The sequence below is a fragment of the Neovison vison genome, chromosome 6 (genome assembly GCF_020171115.1).
Source record: "Neovison vison isolate M4711 chromosome 6, ASM_NN_V1, whole genome shotgun sequence".
Classification (NCBI taxonomy): domain Eukaryota; kingdom Metazoa; phylum Chordata; class Mammalia; order Carnivora; family Mustelidae; genus Neogale; species Neogale vison.
In genome coordinates this window covers 179,548,940-179,562,453 of record NC_058096.1, presented here as the reverse complement: position 1 = coordinate 179,562,453, position 13,514 = coordinate 179,548,940, and the positions used below count along the sequence as shown (strand labels likewise).

At 35.4% G+C, this 13,514-nt stretch overlaps 1 protein-coding gene across 6 annotated transcripts in view; it reads left to right on the top strand.

Moving 5' to 3' along the window:
- The window catches only part of CNTN4 (contactin 4), a 952,026-nt gene that overhangs the window by 643,497 nt on the left and 295,015 nt on the right, over positions 1 to 13,514 (top strand). The window lies entirely within an intron of this gene.

Sequence of the window (13,514 nt, the reverse complement as noted above, 5' to 3'; positions counted from 1 at the left end):
TAATAGTCAATTTGAGAAGTATTTAATCATAAGGCTCAGAGTTTCAAAAAAAGTTGGTAGTCTATTAATCCTATAATTCTCCAGTTTTTTTCTTGTTTTATAGATTAGGAAAATTTTTAAAACCACTAGATTAACAACAAAAAGTAGAGACAAAGTGTTAGCTTCTACATTATACCTTATAAAAGTATAAACTTCCAGTTTAGAACACTTAAAAAATAAATCACCGTATCTTAAGACCATCTACTAATAAAAGTTCATGAACATATCAAAGAAAGTAGAATTTAGAAATAGCAAGTTGAAAATTAAATCCACAGGCAAGAACAGTGAGTACACATTTGAGTATGGATGTCTTTGAGCATTGATGTTCAGCTACATTTTTAAGGGTTTTTTATTTGCATATGATTATATATTTCCTTGTGTAAAATCCCAACTCATACAGCAGTGCATTAATGTCAAAGGTTTCATAGTTACAAAGTCTGTTGGCAGTAACACTGTAGAATATTCTCATTAACAAAATCCTCTCTGGGAACTCAACATCAAATATATCTAATATCCAGTGCTAGATCTATTATTGCCATCAGGTGGCATTTTTACTAGTTAAGAAATGAGTTTTCTGAGTATTAGATATATATAGGTTTCCAAGATCATTTTGTTTGTGAATATTTCCTAATAGAATCTTCCAAATATTCTTAGGTATGCAGAATAATAGAAGGATAATATGTCTAATTGAGTGCTATAGAACCAAACTCTTTCTCTTGGTTTAATGCAAGTTTGATACCTTTACCTATTTTTTAGGAATGACAAGTGAATTTTGTTGGGTTCCTTTTGAAAAATATTCTTAGACTCTTTGATTCTCGGAGTAGGGTGGTCTCTGCATTCAGTGAGATTACTTCTTTGATTTTTGGAATTCATAGAAGAAATTTTCAAGATCGCAGTAGTAACAACAAAAAATAATGGTTGTCATAGCATTACCAAGCCTGTCTTTCTAATTTATGACATTTTGAGAAACAAATTACCAACTGTTAAGACTACCCTTTTTAAAGAGTCCAGGCATTTCTACTACTAAAACTATGTAAAAGACAGAATATCATATTCGAGGGTTGTCATTTAATTACATTCTATTAGCCTAAGGAAAAGCTCTAACACTCATTTTGTGGCTGAGTTGGCCTGAGGACCAGTGTTTGGAGCCCACCTTGCTTATCCCACTTAATGGGTAATATAGGCAACCTGGTACCTTAAGAATCCATGACTTGATTGTTGTTCAGCCTTAAAAATTCTAAAAACAGAGAGCTTACCTATTCATCACAAAGCATTCTGACCCATGGTAGACTGCTCTAGTTCTTCAAAACTATAAAAACAAACCCAACAGCGTGTTCTTAAAATTGAGCTAAATATCTGAATTTCCATCATTCTAACTCCCAAGCCTTGCTCTAGGATTCTGGTTAGGCTTCAAATACGTGAAAACATGATCATGTTTAATTGTTGTCTTCTCCAAGCAGTAAATCTACAACCATCTTCTTCATGACACACACATTTATGTTAATTTTCTATTAAATTGTGACCATATCAAAATGCTCAGGTCATGATCCCGGAGTCCCGGGATCGAGTCCCGCATCGGGCTCCCAGCTCCACGGGGAGTCTGCTTCTCCCTCTGACCTTCTCCTCGCTCATGCTCTCTCTCACTGTCTCTCTCTCAAATAAATAAATAAAATCTTTAAAAAAAAAAAATGCACCCAATTCTATGCATGCACCCTGACCTTTGCAGAGGACAGTTGGAAAAGCAGTAGCCCACAATGTGAACTTCTTTTTCAGTGAATGCAGCTGACATTGATATTCATCTTATTTTAAAGCCCCAGTCTCACATTGTAACCTTATTTTGAACATACAGTCCTATAAAATCTGAGGATTGATTTTTTATGAATGTCTATTAATCCCAAGCTACCCAACCATGTTATTTTATTAACCTAAATTCAGCATATTATATTTACCCCTATTAAATTCACCTTCTGAGTGGTGACCCTTTGTTCCCTCACAGTTGAAATTGTTTTATATCTTTTTTTTAATCTGACATATTGATTGTCCTCCTACTTTAATGTCAGCAGAAAATTTGATAAGCATGTGTACATTCAAATAATTGATACAACATGTTGACCAGGGCAGGGCAGCATGCCAACACAGAACTTCCACTGAGACAAGATGAGACTGAACTTTTAAATCAATATTCTTTGCATATTCTTGTTCAGTTAGCTACACATTTTCCCACACATACTGTAGTTGGACCCCAGTTTCTCCTATGTATTCTTTAAGTAGTGAGAATCTTTGCCAAATGGCTTGGTAAAATCAAGATGTATTATTTTTTTCTTCCATACCCCTCCTACCTGGTCTCTATGCAACTTCTCTACATCTTCTTTAACCATTTTTCATAAAGCAGGCAGATTAATCTTTTAAACATGTAAATGAGATCATTCCACTTTTCTGTTTTATGCGTTCTGCTGCACTTAGAATAAATCTCAAATTCATTACCATGGGCTCATTTTAATTTCTTGAAAATGAGAATCTCTCTTTTGTACTGGAGCCTTGATACTTTCATTCCCTCTGCTTTACATGCTTTTCTCATGATACATTGCATGCTCATTTTCATGATCCTTCCTTCTAAATTTAGGTAGAGCGTCTTCCTAGGAGAAAGTTTTCACATCACCCTGTCTAACCTAAGAAGGGATTCCCATCATTTCTGTTTTTCTCTTCTGCTTACCTTCTTCCAGCCTTCTACTTCTATATAACATCCTCTGTTTCGTTTATTAGGACTTAATACAACCTAGCATGATTTTGTATATTTATTTTCCCTCATCGTTTAATCACTGCGATAGAGTCTAAGTTCCAAGAGAATTGAGACTAGCTTGTCTGCAAAGTCTAGGAGACTTTATATGTATGAATAAAGGATTTCCTTAATTTGTTTCCTCTTTAGTGACACAAAAAAGAAAATATATGTATAAAATTATTTGAGGGATGATGTATTTTTATAAACTCATACCCTTTATATTTTAATCATTTTCTAGAATCCAGCCTAATTGATCTTAACTCTGCAGTTTCTAGACTTTTTTCTTCCTATCCTTTTCACATTAATTTTATAAAAAGATGATGCCTTTATTCAAAAACCTATTTAAATAGTAAAGAATAAAATACTTTTCTTCAGTGATGTAAGGGGAAGCATGACAGTGGCATCTCCTGAATGTTACTGACTAATTGCTTTCACCCCAAACATCTTCATAGTGAGCGAGGGGAAAAAATACTGTCTTTTGACCATACTTACTGCACCATAATGTGCAAGTGAAAATACTTCTTCATTTTTAATCATATGATTTTATGGCTGAAACAGAACTTAAAATATTCCTGGCCTATATCATTTTAAAAATGCAAATTAAGATTAGAGTAACTGAATTACTCATGGTTATTTACACAGTAAATAAGTGACAGCCAAGGAAAACCAGCCTCTGCTCCTAGTTCAGTGCACCCTTGATGAGAAAACATGACTTCTTCTTTATCTATCGAGTCATAGCTTCAAGTCTCATTCTTATACTTTATATAAATTTATCTATATGACAATCTTATAAGGTATACATTGTTTATGGATGATTTTTAAATCTTATAATGCTGCTATGTAGACATAATTTGATAGTCTCTTGTATTTAGCATTTTTAAAGAATGAATTAATTCACATAAGCAAAAAGTCTCGTTAATGGAGATGATTCCTTTCAGAACCTACTCCTCCCCACCATTTTTTCATTCAATATCGTTAGGCTGAAAATCCTTCCTTATTAAAAAGGCATAGCATAATTTAAGTCACTCTTGATGAGATAGGGACATTTTCATGAGCATACATTATTGTAATACAATTTGGATCACATTTTGTTTTTCAGTTCTCCTGCAATATTAAGCCATTAGCATTCATTTTTCTTGCTGTCACAAGACTACTATACCCCTTTCACTATTTACTCCTTCTATTATATCAAGGGCTACAAAACCTCATTGATTAATTTATCAGGGTTGGGACACCTGCATGGTTCAGTCAGTTAGGTGTCAGACTCGTGATTTTGGCCCAGGTCATGATGTCAGGGTTGTGGGATCAAGTCCCACATCAAACATCTGCTTGGAATCCTCTCTCTTCCTCCCCCTCCCCCTCTGCTGTCTCCCCACTCATGTGCACCTGCACTCTCTCTATCTCAAATAAATGAATATTATCTTTGAAAAAAAAATTTTTTTATAGGAGTCTACCCAGTACCCAGACCTTAGTAAACTTGCAATAATAGTTGTTAAACAAGTGAAGACATAGTAAGAGTGGATGTTAAACTCATCAGGCCATATTTGGGTCATGATTTGAACCACTGAGTTCAAAGACTTTCTGATGATCCTTTAAGAGTGTTTTGGAAGTGGGTGCAAGCATTTCCACCCTGAGGTGGAAGATATTATGTGGAAGACAACTGACATGTTATTCCAGATAAGGGTATATGTTGGGACAGGAGGCTTTAGCCTAAAAAAAAAATTGTTCATGCATGGAATATGTCAAACATGTCATCCGACTCCTGAAAACTTGGCCTGAGAGTATATTTAGCTTTTCAGTTCAATGTTTTAGGAATAGCCTTGCTTTAATCTCCCCTCCATCCAAGGGAAAAAGCAAGTTGAATGATCTTTCATTCTTACATAGACAGCTGAATCAGAAGATAAGGCAGGAATGCAGGGAATTTCAGTTCATTATTTCCACCGCTTAATGGTGGGGCTATTTCAAGAGGATTTGTCTATGCAGCATGAAGGGCTACAGCCTCATCATTCTAGCCGCCCACTCCCTGCAGACAAGTATCCCAAGTTAAATCTGTTCGAGAGTCGTTGTGCATGGTAATTCAGTAGGGCATTTTTTTCTCAGACATATGGACATATAGTTTTTAAAGTAAATTATATGACATACTTATATACTTAGAAAAATAATCATAAAACTATTTTTAAAAATTGATTATGTGGGTTTGAGAAGCTAAGATATTATATTGCCCAAGTTTAAGTGGAATGGAGTGCTGTTTATTGTTCCGCTTCACTTTAGGTGTCCGTAATGTTTCTAAAATTCAGACATCTCACCGACATTGGGAAGATAACCATAGTTAGCTCTTAGGGTTGTTATGAAGACTAAATTATGCAGCATATGCAAAGTCCCAGAATATTTCCTTGCTTGAGAATGCTATATAATAACTTTCTCTACTTTTCTTTCTGTCTTTTCTTCCCTGTCCTTCTCTTTCCCTCCCTTTTCTTTTTAAAATAAAAATAATAATCGTTTGTTTATTTTTCTGCATTCTTTTTTTTCAACTTTCAAAAAATGTAAGTAGACATTTAGTTTACATTGGAAAGTTTAAATTTTTTATATTTCTAAGTAATATATAATGCAAAAGCCATATATAATGTGTGTGTATATATGTATATAGAAAGACTGAGAGACAGAGAGAAATTTTTAAAATCTTAATTCCTATTTCACCCATCCCTGTTCCTATCTCCCCTCTGGTAACCATCAGTTTATAACTAACATTTATTAACAGCTTAGGTATAATGGATAAGATCACAAGCTCTGGAGTTAAATTCCCTGCTTTGAAATTCAGCCCCTTCTATAGCCCCGTGACCCTGGACAAGATACTTCTCTCTGCCTCAGTTTCTTTCTGAGTTCAGAAAGATGGGGTTAATAACCATACCTCCTTTGTTGTAAGGGTCAAATAAATTAATCCTATTAAAATTCTCACATCATTGTCTGGTACACACTAAGGATTTAATAAATGTTAGCTATTATTATAGTATTTATTATAATTTTATTACTCTATCAGATTTTATGCTAAGGACTTTGAAAGCATTGTCCTGTTTAGTTCTTAATATAACCCAAGATTGTCCTATAGATGAATTTATAAAAATATAAAAATAGACTTGAAACTAAGAAGTGTTAGATAAAGATGAAGGGATGTTTTCTTATAAATCAAGGTGGCTCTAAAGAAGAAGCGAGCAAGGGTGCACTGAACTAGGTGCAGAGGCTGGGTATTTTTATTTCACAGGTGAAGAATCTGAGAATTAGTGAAATGAGAGAACTTTCACTGAGGTTGCAGTGGGAGGAGGGGAACCCATAGGGACCTGACCATCTAATTCCTGAGCAGATACCCATTACATGGAATTTGCCAAGTGTGGTTCCCTCATGATACCTAAAATTAAACTTTCCTAGTGGAATTCATGTTCAAACATAGATTTGGGTGGGTGATAACATGTTTCCTTTAGAGACACAAACTTGGAATTTTTAATGTGTTTTGCAACCTTTAATATAGTATCTCCATCATTAATTTTTTTTGTTTTTAATTTTTTAGTTATAAGCTTCCTTGATGTCATCATGATGTTGATTTACTGTTAACATCTAAAAGCATAATGTTGTGTAGTGCAATTATGCATACATTTGTGACTTTAATTTTAATATAATTGGTTTCAGGTTCCATAATGAGAATAATTAATAACAATATTTCTGCTCTAAAAGTTAAAATGCAAATTCTCAATTTATTATAAGTAGGTTATAAAACATTCTGAATATTGAGATTTTATGGTAAATAACCCTGGGTTGGTAAACTGTATGTCCCCAAGCAGTAAATGACATATTATTATAAGCTTTCTTACTCCCATATAATTCCTCCCCTACACGTGAAAAAGATTCTTTAAATATAGATTATTATGAAGAGCTTCCAAGGGAATAATATAGTAACTCTGGATTTTAGCCCATCAAACTCGATTGCTTCATAAACATTGTTTGGGGCCTTCATCCTAGAAGTTCAGCTGTTTTACATTAATTCAGATCTTCAGAACAAAAAGACTTAACACTCTTCATCATCTCAGGTCATGGATGACAATAATTCATACATAAATATCTCCAAATTGCTCATGGTAGAATTAAGTCATGTAACGAAAATCCAGTTGCCTGTAGAGAAACTGGTGTTGTCTTGGCCACTGGCGAGATGTTGTTCTTTGAAGGAAGCCCTTGAATGTTACCTATGCTGATCTCTGTTGGTACCTTGTCTGAGGTGGGAAAAGAAACCAGACTCGTGCACTACCCTAACTCCTGAACCTACATTAAGGAGAAGGATATTGAAGAAAAAAGATGATGATAAGAAGAAGAAGAAGGATGGAGATGATAAGTGAAGGGGTCCCTTAGGTGCCGAAGCCACTCCATTTTGGCCTTCCTATGACCTCATGCAGTGTATCTACAAGGGTAAAGTAACTCAATAAACCAATCCATTCTAAGGTTAATTTCATTTAGCTTTAGCAATTAAGTGGCAGCCAACATTTTTTATGGTGAAAATATTTCACTGATGAACAGAAGCTGATTAGATGTTCTCATGGAAATAGATCTTTCTTATTGCTGCCACAGTGAGCTTTGTCTGAGTTCTCCTTAACTTGGACACCCTCTGACAACTGCAGTGCTGATGGTAATAAAAACTAGAAAAATGTATTAAATTTAGAATATTGTACCATGTTCAAACTGGGGCTCTTGGCAACCTGGTTTTTTAGCCTTGATTATTGCTTCTCTTCACAGTAAATTTCAAATGTTCATTGCTTTTAATATTCAATAATTAGTGTATCTTTCATAGCCAAAGAATTAAATGTGCAGTCAACCCGAACAATTACTGGGGGTTTGAGAGATGGCCAAACCCATGACTGGCTTGACTTATTTTTAATTAGCAAGTCTGTTTAAATAAGCTAACTTTTGTTTCTGAGCAATAAAATGTTGATGGATGATTGTTTGGATAAATAATTTGTGAATATTTAGATCAATTAAAACTTAATCAACTAAGAAATATTTGAACAGTAAAACTGAAAACACTTATCAAGGCAGGGCTTAGACTCTCAATAAAGGAGTACATTTTTCTCATTGAATAGTTAGAAGCATTTAAACCAAGCCTTGCGAAGTTTCTGAAAGGTACTGTCACTTAGTATAGTATTACAAAGACATTATTGGTGATAATCAATGTCTCTAGAAGATCTTATAATGTAAACATTAAGAACTAGGCAGATATGGCCATGCTATATGGGTTCTTAGTGATGTGTATAGTTGTGAGTTCTGGTATAATTAATAATTGAAATTCACAGGTATACAACATAATTGTCCTTTTATTTTTTTTCTGTCCCTTCTATGAAATCTATTATTGTACAGATACCAGTTAATTATGGCTTTGTTAGGTATTTCTTCTTCCACTCATCCCACCATCCAATTTGGGGTCTACATGACTGACAGAGAGTTAATGACTAAATGAATGAAATGTGCAGATTTTTTAAAAATCAAAAAATATTTTAAGAATACTGTTCACCTGAAAATTGGAAAACAAGACCAGATGGGGGTCCAAAGATTCTTAATCAGATAGTACTTAACCAGTCACCCTAATCAGTCACCAAAGTTGGGGCACCTGTGTGGCTCAGTGGGTTAAGCCACTGCCTTCGGCTCAGGTCATGATCTCAGGGTCCTGGGATTGAGCCCCGCATCAGGCTCTCTGCTCAGCGGGGAGCCTGCTTCCCCCTCTCTCTCTGCCTGCCTCTCTGCCTACTTGTGATCTCTCTCTGTCAAATAAATTAATAAATAAAATCTTTAAAAAAAAAAGTCACCAAAGTTAAAAAAAGTTAAAAATTAACACTTTGGATATTAACTAAAAAATAACAAGTTACTAAAATATTATCACTTTCTGTTTCACTGTTTTAATTCAGTCAACAAATGTTAAAATGAGGGACGCCTGGGTGGCGCAGTTGGTTGGACGACTGCCTTCGGCTCAGGGCGTGATCCTGGAGTCCCGGGATCGAGTCCCACATCAGGCTCCCAGCTCCATGGGGAGTCTGCTTCACTCTCTGACCTTCTCCTCGCTCATGCTCTTTCTCACTGTCTCTCTCTCAAATAAATAAATAAAATCTTTAAAAAAAAAAAAATGTTAAAATGATTTTTATTGTTTTTCCAGCTTAATTTTTAGAGAACAAGGATTCAGTCTTACCTTACCCACTCTTAACTGTGTTTTATGTTTGACTGAAGTTTTGGTGAACAATCAGGTGTCCTCATTCCTTTGAAAAAGGGGGCAGTTTCTGACCGGCAGAAAGTGTCAACTCTAAGGAATCACTCTAATCATGTCACTGTCCATTTTTTTCTCAAGAGTTTTTGTTTGAGAGATTATGATATGATAGTAGATACATATTCAGTTATGGTTCAGAATTCAAAATCTAATAGACTACCTCTAGTGGATTGAATGGTAACTTACCCAATGTCATACCCACCTACAACCTTTAAATGTGACCTTGTTTGGGAAAAGTGTCTTTTTTATTGTAAATTAAGGATCTCAAGGTGAGATCATCCAGAGTATGCAGTTGGACCCTTAATCCATGACAGGGGTCCTCCTAACAGACAGGAGGAGACACAAGGAGGAGAAGACAATGTGACCGTGGAGGCAGAGATTGTAGTGATGTAGCCAAGGAAGGTCAAGGATTGCCAACAGCTATCAAGAGCTGGAAAGACAAGGACAGAGTCTCCCCTAGGGCCTTCACAATGAGCACAGCCTTGCTAAGACCTTGATTTTAGACTTCTAGCCTTCTGAATGTGAGAGAATGAATTTGTGTGTTTTAAGCCACCAAATTTGTAGTAACTTGTCTGCAGCCACCTAAGAAACTAGTAGACCAGCATATGTGCAATTCCTTTCCTATTCTTTGCTGACCACTTTCACCAAGGAAAAATACAACCATATAGGGAATCAGGCTGAAATCGGGTGTTTTTGTAACTTTACTGGATTAAGGAACCAAGTATTGAGAGCAATGGCCTTGATTAAATGTGGGATTACGTGTGCACGTTTTGTGTCCTGCCATGCATTTGCCTCTGGTAAGCATAATAGAGATTTGAACATTACATAGTATGATTTGATGAAATAATGGAAAAAAGGTAGCTACAGAAATTCAAAAAGTCACCTTTTCTTTTCTTCAGTACTTCCTCCTCTCACTTGAAATAGCGCTCTCTAGGCCTTCTCTAAAATAGGCAGGATTGGCCCTTTCTTCATAGGGCGGTGATTTGAAGTGATTCAGGGTAGTTTGTTGACCCCAAATCCCTCTCTCTGGACCTCTTTTTTCTAGGTCATTTTCCCAGAATTCGACCCCTTTGTATGACACACTAAAGCCCTAAAAACTGGCAATTATCACATTTAGAGTGTCTGAGCTACCTGTGGCTGTTAACAGTTCGACCATGGTCTCTTATGCATTGTTACCTTTCATGTTACTACATTTCTCTCTGCAGAAATCCCTGTGCTAGCGAAGGCCAGATTCCATTGTCCACCCAGGGAGCACCTTGCACTGAGTAGGCTCTAATCTGCACAGGCCATTTACCTCCTAGCTGACATGTATTTTATGTACCACACTAGCTAGTTTTGTTTTGTTTTGTTTTGTTTTGTTTTTTACTTTATAGCTATAGTAGTGATCCCTTTATAGAACAAAGTTTGCTTTAGGGTTCAGAGGTTAAATCTCAAATTCAGGGGCATCATGAAAGGGTGTGTGTGTGTGTCTGTGTGTGTTTTCCAAGAACTAAATTATGCTGTTAGATATTATACCAGAGATTAAATTCTGTACTAAGCACTAAACCCTCACTGGATGGTTCTGAAGATCAGTAATTTATCCTTGATATATGTATTTAGTCTATCCAGTTATGATCAGAATATTAATTTGCTGCCAAACACTTGCATTGTTGTTCATCATTAACATTTCAGGTTTGTTCATTTTTTCATACTGGTTATTGCCTGCCACCCCTTCCACGAAATTCTCTGCCTTTTTTGCGCAATGAGCAATCTCTCAACTTGGCCTCATAAAATATAGATAAATTATACCTTGAAGACCCTTCTTTAAGTAGCCCACAATTATGTTAAACAGCAGTGATGGGACAGTGTGAGGGACTCAACAAATGAATTTCCTCATTTTTAATCTTAGTGATTATCTTGTTCTGCTTTTTTCAAATGTTACTAACATGAGATGAGGGCCAGTATATATGGATAGGTGCTGACTAAATATTTGTGGAACAAGTGAGGCTGGATGACTATATTAGTCAGCCAATGAAAGAATACAAGAGAAACAGAAATACCAGTTTGAGGTAATACCTCCTCCTAAATACTTTATTCCTTTAACCGGGAAGTACATTTTTAAATTTCTAAAACAGGGGGGTGCCTTCCATAAAGTTGTATATTAAATATGGTGTTTCTCATTAAAAAAGAAGTTCATTGAAGAAGTATTTTCTCTTACTTCTCATACCATGTTTTCTGTTGCTACCATCACCACTAATTTCAGAAGACTGTTATCACCTTAAAAAAAGAAACCTGGGTGTACCTGGGTGGCTCAGTCAGTTGAGTGGTCAACTCTTGATTATGCCTTGAGTTATGATCTTAGGGTCCTTCAGTCTAGCTCAGAGTCAGGCTCAGCGCTTAGCAAGGAGTCCACTTGGGATTCTCTTTCCCTCTCCTTCTGCCCCTTGCCCGCTCAGGTGCATGTGCACTCCCTCTCTCACTCTCAAAAATAAATAAAATCTTTATAAAAAAGAAATTCTGCACTCATTAACAATTACTCCCTAATTCTCCCAACTCCTGCCAGCGCTAACCTATTTTCTGTCTTTATGAATTTGTCCATTCTGGACATTTCACATAAATGGCATCGTATATTATGTAGCCTTTTGCAACCTGTTTTCTTTCACTTACCATAATTATCAAGGTTGATCTATATTGTAGCACGTATCAGTATTTTATTTTTCTTAATGGCCAAATGGTATGTCATTATATATATTGATGTAGGGGCCCAACTTCATTCTCTTTTTTTCTCTTTTCCCTTTCTTTCTTTTATTAAAGATTGAGGTATAATTGGCATTCAACATTGGATTAGTTTCATGTGCTCAATATAACGGTTCACTATTTCTATGTATTGCAAATTGATCACTACAGTGAGTCGAGTTAACATCCATCACCATCCGTAGTTGTAGAAACCTTTTTCTTATGATGAGGATTTTTAAGATATACTTAACAACTTTCATATGAGTAATATAGTATTACTAGCTGTGGTTGCCATGCTGTCCATTATACCCCTATGACTTTTTAATTTTGAGATGGAAATTTGTTCTCTTTGATGCCCTTCAGTCAATGTGCTGACCGCCCCCATCCTCCCTTCTCTGGCAGCTACCAGTCCGTTCTCTGCCATCTGTAAGATTGGTTGTTATTTGTTTTGTTGTTTTGTTTTGTTTTGTTTTGTTTTAGATTCCACATATAAGTGAAATCATATATTTACCTTTTTCTGTCTAACTTATTTCACTTAGCATAATGCCCCCAAGGTCCATGCATGTTGTCACAAATGGCAAGATTTCATTATTTTTTTATGACTAAAAAATACTTCATTGGATTTATACCATATTTTCTCTGTCAACTCATCTATCAGTGGACATGTAGATTATTTCCATATATAGACTATTATAAATAATGCTGCAATGAACATAGAGTATATATGTCACTTTGAGTTAGTGTTTTTGTTTCCTTTAGATAAATGCCCGGAAGTGGAATTTTTGGATCATTGGTAGTTGTTTTTTTAATTTTTTGAAGAATCTCCATACTGTTTCCCAAAGTGGCTGCACCAATTTACATTTCCACCAGTTTATTTTCCCATCTCTCCCCATCTTTGTCAATACTTGTTATTTCTTGTCTTTTTGATTATAGTCATTCTAACAGGTGTAAGGTGATATCTCATTGTGGTTTTGATTTGCATTTTCCTGATGGTGAGTGACGGTGAGTATCTATTCATGTACCTGTTGGCCATCTGTATTTCTTCTTTGGAAAAATGTCTATTCAGATCATCTGCCCATTTTTAATACCAGATTTCCTGTCCTTTTGCTCTTGAGTTCTTTATATATTTTAGATACTGACTCCTTATCATGTATGTGATTTGCAAAAATTTTTTTCATTCAGTAGGTTGCCTTTTTATTTTGTTGATGTTTTCCTTTGCTGTACAGCAGCTTTATAGTTTGATGGAATCCTACTTGTTCCATTTTGCTTTTGTTATCTTTTGTTGGCAAATCCAAAAAAATCATCACCAAGACCCATGTCAAGGAGCTTATTTCCTATGTTTTCTTCTAGAATTTTTATGGTTTCAGGACATACATTCAAGTTTTTAACCCATTTTGAATTAATTTTTGTGCATGGTATAAGATAGTGGCCCAGTTTCATTCTTTTGCATGTGGCTGTCTAGTTTTAGTAACAACATTTATTGAAAAGACTGTCCTTTCCTCATATATTCTTGGCTATTTGTTGTGAACTAATTGACTATATATTTATGGGTTTATTTCTGGGCTTAATATTGTGTTTCATTGTTCTATGGGTCTGTTTTTAATTCAATACCATACTGTTTTGATTATGATAGCTTGGTAATATAGTTTGAAATCAGAGACAGAATCTTTTGTACATGGGTATACAGTT